Below are 10,191 nucleotides of genomic sequence, written 5' to 3'. Positions count from 1 at the left end.
CAAGTTGACGTGGGCTTACAACGCGTCCGTTTATCAATCGATTTATGTTATAATGCGAAATTATTATAAACATCGAGACGAGCGCATTACATTACGCCGTATCCCGATTTTTTTGTAGGTCGTAAAATAAAATAGAAAACTATGGTCCGTATATTCTGAACGCACTTTTATCGATGAATGTGTGCATTTATTTCTGAGATGCTCTCATGTTGCATATACTATAGCATCTTGGAAATAAGTGCGCGCGTATTTATCGATAAAAGTACGCTCAGAATATATGGACCTATAATCTTGTGTCTATAAAGTCGAAGTTATACCCACAGATAATTACATCTAATTACGAATAGAATTATGCTAAGTAAATGCAGTCGTACGTATATCGAGTACAGATAGTGGCAGTGAAATTGATAATAACAAGTGGTATCCATTTAAAGATTATTAGAATAACCCGTATTTACGAACAAAATTTAATTAGAGAGATATTAGGTGTTATAATTTACATAAGTTAATTGCGTGTAATTGTAGATAACGTAAAAAGTATTTTTACGAAAAGAGATGAGAGTGCGCATTAATTTAAATGAATCAAACGAGCACTTTTCAATTTCTAATCATGTTTCCATGCACAATTAAATAACAATTCTACATCAAGTATTACACCAAATGAGACGCGGCACAAGAGTTTGTTCTTAAATAACAATTAATGATACTAACGATAGGAACTGCAGTTGAAATAAATAAGTGTTTATCGCGGTACGAAATCTCCATGGCAGCTGCTGTTGCTTCGGCGTCGTGTCTACCGAAATTATATCCCCGTTACGCGTCCTTTGATCTCCGATCGACGAATACGAGGAGCAAGAAAAATGATTCCCTCTTAGCCCCGTATTATCATTAATCAGGTTACGGCGTAACGAACGTAACTTAAGAAGGTAGGAGGCAAATTATCTGTATTCTCGGTCTGGTGTGTGCGCGCGCGCGCGCGCGGCTCATCTCGACGATACATCACGTACGATCCACCCCGTACGGCCAATGATGCAACCTGAAATGATCGATTGTTCGTGGAAGATCGAGAGCTTGACATTTTGCTTTACGCGTCTATCTCAGGGACCACCCGGTAGATACTCGAGGCGTGCGCGACTAGTATAATCACCTTCGTGTGCAACAGATACATACCTACACCCTCATTCTCTCTTCTCAGGGACACTCTTCGAGTACGGTAAAATCGCGCGACATGTGTGTACCGGTGAGCCTCGCACCAATTCCATCTGTGGACGCGACACGTAAAGCATCAAGGGAATAGTATTAAGCTGAATATTTATTACGACACGTATACAAACTGGCTCTATCAATCGTAGATATTTATCGCTATTATATTATACGTATAATCCGCGGGCGATTATGTTTCCGAATCGTTAGGGTAGAAGTTAGCTTGACGCGCAATTTTCATATACCGCGCGATACAAACGAGTCCGATTCTTGTCCCGATAAACGGGCTTAACGGATTCGAAATAAACTCGTCGTACTCTCGTATAGGTAACGGCTAGGCTGAGTTTATTGCCGGGATTATCGAGCCAGCTTGTGACAGTGATGTGTCGTTTATACGTAACAGTAACTTATTGTTAGACAAGAGAATCGTGTGTCGCCGAGAAATTGATACGGAAACTTTCGCAATGATTTTGCGATATACGATCCTAAACCAGACGTGATTTATGATATAAGGGAGATAGGAAGAAAAGCATCTCCGCGCTTTTACGCCGCGGTTGCAGAACGATGAAACCTGATGCAAGACAATAAACGCAAAACCATTAGAGTGAAGAGGAAAATTGTTTTGTTGTTATTCCGTAGGGGAGACCGGGGCCTAACCGTCGCCGGGGTTAAACCGTCAAATCAAATATCTCGGAACCTGTATATTGTGCGAACTCGCTATTAACATTGTAAACGCTGCTTATGGTACCCATGTGACCAACGGAGTTTCGGCAGGTTACCTGCCGTGTTATGATTTTTACGAGGGCAAACGTGTTTTCGGAAGGTGAAAGTTACATTTTCTGCGCGTGGAAATTTTGTAATATCTGCAATAATATTTGCTCTCCAAATCTCGAGGTACGTGATTATAAAGAGTAATGCATGCTGAACACGAATCCAGTGTAGTTTTTTCATTATCGTTGATGTCTAATATTTCGTGGGCGATCAAACCTGAAACTTGTGTTTGGGGTTAATCCGTCAGTAAGCAGTCCGGGTGCATTTTCAAGGCATTTTCGGGCATTTCCAGGCTCACTGCATATGGAATATGGATGAGACGGGAATTACAACCGTTCAGACACGGAATAGAGTCATCGGACGTCGAGGAGTGAAACAAGTCGGGCGAGTGACTTCTGCGGAAAGAGGAACCCTCGTAACTATTTTTTAATAATGTTTCGCATAAAAATTTTAAATAAATTTTTATATTTTTCTCTTAAAAAACAATTATTAAGATGTATCCTATCATTTTTCAGGATTAGATGTACGTATATGTATTGAAAATGCAGTGTGACGGTTAAACCCCGGCATTTTTGAGATTTCAATTTTTCCACCGTTGTCGTTTTTACTCTATACCGGTTAAACAAAGCGACGTAGATAAAAATTTCCTATATAAATTTTGTAGCTAAAGGTTTACTCTTTACAGTGGTATACCAAATTTAACTAAAATTATTTATTTTCTTGTTAAAAATCGGCACCGAAAAAAAACTGACGGTTAGACCCCGGTCTCCCCTAATGATTAGGGAACGACAAATTTCATTCGTTGTTCCTTAATTATTTTACTATATTTACAATTTCGAATTACAAAATTTTAAATTAACTTATTTTTGTATAGTTGTATATTATTATTTATAATAATCAAATCTCAAATTAATTCCAATTTGTCAAAATATCATTTGCGAAGAGTCGCAAGAGGATATTATCTCATTCAATTAATATATCTTCATAGTTTCTGTTAAATATTATACTTGTTAAAAATTTCATGACAGTTGCTTGAACGGAATGTATTTTCGAGAAAAAGATTTTAATTCTTTGTTCTCTAAAAATAGGAAAACAGGTTCTTAACTGCCGTAGCATAAAGATGCGATTTGCTAATTCGCAAGTAATTGAAAATCACGCTGGTAGCAATATCTGTCAGTTAATGACCTATTAATTAGAGAGAGAATCCGCGCACGAAAAAGACCAATAAATTAGTTTCAACCATATCGTCGAGCGATTTCACGCACTCGCGTGCTTAGATTAAGAGTCAGAAATTCGCCGTTTCATTTTCGCCTACACGACTCATCACATGCGTGAAATCAGGGTGCGGCCATGGGGTTCCCTCCGTTTTTCTATCAGCCTCGCATCGTCCTTCTTCCTCGTACACATCGCATGGTCAATTTTGCACTTATTATTCATTCTACCTCTTCCGACCCTTATCTGACTTCGTCGAGTTTGCCTTTTTGCACTTTTACCCTCTTTTCTATCCATCTGGCAAATTGATTCGGCAACACGTGCGTAAGGCAAACAGGGCACTCTAACAAAATGATATAACGAGGTAAAAGAAAAAAAACTAGAAACGGACATTATAATCATTTGTTAAAAAATTAAAAGAGAGTACTCTATTATTGTAAACGATGCAATAGAATGTTTTAAATGTGCAAATGAAAATCGACAATTTTAATAGATTATTTTATTAAATCAACCCCTATCAATCATAAAAAATTATGCAATACAAACGAATACGTAATATTATTTTAAAAGATTTTAATAGACGTCCAAGTAATTCAATTCTCCTCTACGTCACTATATTTTAGCAATATTATTATTCTCATCGATTTATTATTAAGACATCTTTAATGATAATCGTGATAAGCTCAAATGATTAGAAATCAAACATATATAACGAAAGGGCACAGAGCCGCAACAAGATGTTCACGTTAAATTATTTTTAATTTTAATAGATATTTTCCAACCATAATAACTTGCGCGCCGACTAATTGTCAGACTTGCAACACAGCTGTGATTGGAGTAAAATCCCCTCCCCCCCCCCCTAATTACATCATTTCGACTTAATTTTGATGCTAAGCATCTAAATAACTGTAAAGAAATTATTGCGAAAAATATTACCTCAGCCAGGGTTCGAACCAACTTTAATGAGTTTCGTACCGAGGAGCGAGAGCGAAATTGAACGCGCGGTCGCGTAACCAAATTTTGTAACCGCCAATCAGGTTTGATCGCGCGTCGCGTGATGCCGCAGTTTCTTGACGCTGCCCAGTGCCCGCTGCCAGGCGGGTGAAGAGGGTGGTGTACACTGCACACACCACACAAGGAAGGAGTCGTGGGTAGGCCGCGATGGCCGCGTTTATTACGTATTTTCGCGTCTCTTTACCCGTCCCGCGCGATTTCCGTGTACGAACGAGTGTCGGGAGTGCCGGGAGTGTCGAATCTAATAACGGATGATCATCTCGGTGTATCAATTAATAACTCATGTATTAGCGCGTCTCTCGGTATTCGTAATCCGGGCCCGTCGCGTTTCGTGTTTCGTCGCGTCGGCGCGCGTCGCGTCGGTTCGGCTGGGTTCGGCATTCGTTCGAAGATCCGTTTCTCGACACGGGCCTCTCGCGTCGTTTATTCGCCCAACGAATGTCCTGAATGCCGTCTAACGTATATCGAGTATCGAGGAGCAGCGAGATGAGTCTCGAGCGATCGGCGTGATGCGTTAATCAATATGGTAAATAAATCTCCTTTACCTACGATATTCGCGCACTCATCGAAGCCGCTTTTCTAATTTTGCTCGCCAGTCATAAGAGCGCATTTTGCAAATCGGACGAATTTGAGTGATTCTCTTGACACGACGCGATAATTCGATCGTGGTTAATCGCGTTTTCTGCTACCGATATTGATCACATCCCGTCGAATCCGTCGGATAACGCATTTATCCAAAATAAACATTTATACGATTAGGTTTTTTTTTTATATCAATAACGATATGGAAAATTGAACTCGGCGGAATTATACCGATACACTGTTAAATTCGTAGTGTCAAATAATACTCAATTTGAGTCATTTTTAATCATTTCTATAGAGTGCCGTTACTCCTGTTCAATATGTCATTAATTTAACTAAAACAACGTTAATTCAACTAAATCAATGGAGTTAAAATAATACTGTTTCATGTTAAAATAATAAATTTAGATATGATAGTTAAAAATAATAAAGTGTTACTTAAGTAATTCAAGGTATTGGTTTAAATTTCATCCTTTAATATTTAACAGTGTATCAAACCTTGATCTAAAGTAGGAAGGCTATGAATATTCTCTTTTTTATTTAGAATCGCAGTTAAAATTTCTTAAAAATTAGAAAGTCAGTAATTTAAATGTGGTAGAAAATTTTTACAATTATTTCCAGAGAAATTACATAGGCGATAAAAAAATATATTCTTATTACAAAGCTTCAATAAAAAATTGAATCCTATATAATAATATAATTAGCTGCAGGCATATTCTATTTCCTGCAGTCGATTTCCGTCCATTTTATACATGAATGACTTAAACGATATCGTAATTAAACGACGAGTAACATATTATCTATGACATTTCATATGCGAGACTTCTTATTTCGATTAAGATATTCGTCTTGTGATTTATATAATTCTGATATCAACTTCTCGACATTGGCAGATTTATCCGTGTCCCAGCATAATTTTAATCCTCTCATATTGGTCGCGCTAAAATACATGCCGCAAACGAGTAGTACACGGATTTCTACATTCAATTCGTACATATTGTACACTCGATCGTCATACATACCATAAATAGCAGCTGCAGTCTGCTACGTAACTAATTGACAAGTTTAATGCCCTGGATAAAACATAGGTTTTGTTTTTCGGATATCGTCGAGTGAGCAACCAAATCCAATCGCGTAACGTTATTAGTATTGTTCGCTATTATTACTGCGCTGTGCTTTCTTTCGTGATTAATGATTTGCATTATTAAAGACTTCCTCCTCTTTTAGAACAATTTGCATGCCAATATAAAAAATAATTTTAATAGATTTTCATCACATTGCATATAATTTAAATACAAATGTGTGTACAGGATGTTCCCTAAAGTTAAAGAAAAATAAAACTTTGAAGGCCCATAACTCTGTAGGGAAGCATTTCCGGACCCCATGTTTATTGGAACTTTTTTCTTTAAAAATTGTCAAAGGAATCGCTTCCTAGAGTTTTTGACATCACTTGGGAAAGACCCTGTATACAAATAAGTACAGATACAAATACAAATACAAATGAGTATAGTACGTACTCTATTTTATTATTGTTATAAGCAAAATGCAGTTAATTGAATTGTTGTTATTTTACAATTATATAGTTTCGGTAATGTAGAATTTATATTTATACATAATTAATGCTTAAGTCTATGAAAAAAAACGATGCAGTCAATAATGAGGGATCTCTCAGACACTTATTTACTCTTTTCGATCTCTCTTTCAATTTTTTGAGCATATTGCTCATTATTGTTGCTTTTATTGATTAGGATATCCAAGAATAAAAAAAATCTGTAATTATTTGTCATGTTGCTTTGGGGTTTGAGAAATCTCGTATGTTTTGTTAAGACTTAATCAAATTATCGATTCTTCGGCGACACGTGGCCTAGCGAGTATGACTCGCTTCGTTGATGATAAAAGCATTTTTTTGTGGCATTACCATAGGAAACCGATTCTAATCATGCTAACCGACACTAAATAAAATGCATGAAAATCTCCTGGAATAGCTGTCTCGTCGAATGTGCATAATTATTGTGTAAACAATCTAACCATCTAAATGCGTTAAAAATATAGTTTCTTCGGAATTTCTAGACACTTCTGTAAACATTTGTAAGATTTCTTTCAAGAGACACAGAAAATTTACGCCATCATGCCACCACAAACGAATTTCTGTACAGAAATATATGTTGTTAGGGAAAAAAATGCTTAGAGATAAAATATCTTTTTATTTAATTACATTAAAAGATTCTATTCTGCTAAATAACATAATGTGTATGACAACATACGTAATAAGCAACTAATAATAAAAATCTACTAATTTTACAAATATAATTTTCAACAGAACTCTTTCTTTTTATACTTGCAAATGAGGAATAAACATGACCTGTGGTTCACTTGTTTCTATTTACCGTATACTTTACATATGCTGTTTTTTCTCTTTTTATTAGTGTATGGTTGATAATAAAATCGCTTTTCTACAGAAATAGCGCAATAATTTAAGAACGTTGCAATTATTTAAAAATATATTAAAAAATAATTTTTGTTAAAAAGTATTTATTATTGCTAAATTCATCCGTCGTTTCATTATGCGGTATTTATGATTTGTATTGCGAAATCTCCTTGGCGTATAAACGTTACTTTCGAAATTTGCGAAGCGTAAAGGATCCGGGGAAGGCTACGAAAACAAGGTGGCTCAACGACATCGTAGGCGTTTCGCGATTTTCTGCCAGTAAACGGCACTTTAATGACGCAGCTTGCGAAGAACTGATTCGCGGAAAGTATAACATTTAATGACTGTTTCGCGGTAAAGCCGTACCAAGTCGGATATACTTTCAGTAATCGACGAGATCAGATCTCGTTTTGGAAAGGCGATTCTCAACCAGCATTATTAAAGACCGAATATTAATGTGTTTTAAAAAATCGAAAACATTCAAAAGAAATTCTTAATGCGAAAAAGAGCAGAATTTACTATTTTCAAATTTTGCAAATTTTACCGAATAAGTAGCAAACATATTACTCCGTCTAACAAAATATTCCTCCGTCTGTATACAACGTTCGAGCCAAAATGATATCTGCTCGTAATTGTAAAACTTGCAAGTCTGCCAGAAAATATCGAATAAACGATGATTATCGAAATGATAATAATCTTTATAATCATTTTATAAACTCTCTCTTTCTCTCTCTCTCTCTCTCTCTCTCTCTCTCTCTCTCTCTCTCTCTCTCTCTCTCTCTCTCTCTCTCTCTCTCTCTCTCTCTCTCTCTCTCTCTCTCTCTCTCTCTCTCTCGCCTTCTTTTTACATTAATAATACAATATGATTTATTAAATAGATACAGGTATAGGTATATTATGTTTAAAAATAAGGGTTTACTGCAATGATTCTTGTTTCAAGCCTTATTTCTCCTTTCAATATCGCGAAAGCGCAAGCTGCAAGAATATTTGCACGCGTCGTTGCGCTTGTCCGAGCAAGCATACATATGTGGGCGATCGATCTATTCGGTGATCGACGGGTCTATGGATTACAGACATGATGTCTATTGCCGACTGCGTAAGCAACCAGTCGAGACCTACTCAAGATAAATCGTTAATTGTGCAGAACCGAGCCATTGATAGCACGTATGAGTTTTTTTATGCAATACTGGTTTCAGGGCTAATAAATTAATTTCTTCATTTTATTTCTGTGAAATCAAATAAATCACGGTTGTAACGTTGGTGAATGTTGTCTGGTGTCTATGAAAATGTACAAATAGCGTTATTATGCTAAAATATGTCCAAATATTATTAAAATGCTGCCTTTATTATTTTGCATGTTCATATTAATTTGATCATACATTTATTTGTGTGTATGTGTGTGTAATGTATAATAATATATAATTTATATATTTATATATTAAATTAAAATCATTAAAGTATTTTTTAATTCATAGAAAGGAGCGAAAAGAAAATAAAGTAAATATCGTAATGCTGAAATAAAAAAAAACCAACTTACACAAACACAAAAAACACAACTGTTATACTAACCTTGAAGTAGCTTCTTTCAGTCATTTTCTATCGAATACATATAGTCATATAATTATAAATTAAAATGCATCATTAAAGTTTTATGTATAATTAAAAATCCAATCTCTCATATAACTATTACAACAGGACTATAAATTTTTACGACTTTTCTTCTTTTTCTTATTTCTGGTTTAACAAGACTTGCTCTTTATTCTGAGCTTGAGCTCTCTGAACGAAATCGTTTCCTCTAAAAAGTCTTGCAAAAATCTGAACATATACGATACCACTAAAATAGTTATTACTGTTATTAGACGACTGGATGATCGTATCATGGCAATCTCCGGAGTCTTTCGATTACCCGCGTCCGATTAATTCGCATAAGCTTTATTAGAAAAACCAATATGAACCTTTTACGAATGAATAAGAAGCAAGTGTATTAGTTAATTCGCGTGAATCCACGCTTTCCGTATAATATACCTAGCGAAGCAAACTCCGAGACCGCTTCTTACGACGAGCTTCCTCGCGTAAGGGATCTCCACGATGTTCCTTTTGCCGAGCCTCCGATCGTCTCCGGGTACACGAAGCCATTAATATTATTACCGAGCGAGAGCGTGTGGGTATCATTATCGCGGACGATGGAAAAAACGACGATCGAAAGGGACGCCGAGAAACAAGAAAGCGAGGAAGAAAGGGAGATGGAGGGAAAGACGAGGACAGCCAGAAGAGGAGGCAGTAAAGGTGGTGGTGGCAGTGGTATCCTCAAGTAAGAGCACCTTTATACCTCGACTTAGGAGGCTCCTCGATTACGCGGGCATTCGAAATTTTCGAGGCTCTTCCGACACCGCCGGGAATCACCCTCGAAATTGATGTTGCCCGGCCACGCAATCTCGGGGCCGTTCAGACTGCTCGATTTTTCTCGCCTGCCTCGTACACATCCCTCTTTCTCTCCTCAACCATCTAAAGACAAGGAAGGAACATATTTATTATACTTGCCGTGACCCGGGAGCAGCGCACGGGATCCGTGCGTTCGTCGCCGCGAGTACTCGTACATGACGAAAAAAGTGGTGTATACCGCGTAAAGATTAATATCCTGCAAAAGAAAGACGGGAAGGAAATATTATTGGCCCCCGCGAGGTTCGGTGATTTATTGCGTTGTAGCCCACTTACTTGAAATGGAATAAATTCGCCACTCGTGTAAATCGTTGAAAGACAAATAAGCCGCGTCAATTAGAAGATATATATCTTTCATACTTTATAGTATTACGTATATATACGTACATTATACTATTCGCGGATACATGTAAATATTAAATAATGTGATCCCATTTTAAATTGTAAAAATCTTTCCATAGTTTTGTCAAAATAAACCTTTTTAGAAGGATACAAGTACCTACCATCAATACATTTTATCGTCATATAATAGCTGCATAACG

Source organism: Temnothorax nylanderi, unplaced genomic scaffold (assembly GCF_030848795.1).
Source record: "Temnothorax nylanderi isolate EJ_2023f unplaced genomic scaffold, tnyl_v1.0 TNYL_tig0111_pilon, whole genome shotgun sequence".
Taxonomy (NCBI): Eukaryota; Metazoa; Arthropoda; class Insecta; order Hymenoptera; family Formicidae; genus Temnothorax; species Temnothorax nylanderi.
This window is presented reverse-complemented; position numbering follows the sequence as displayed.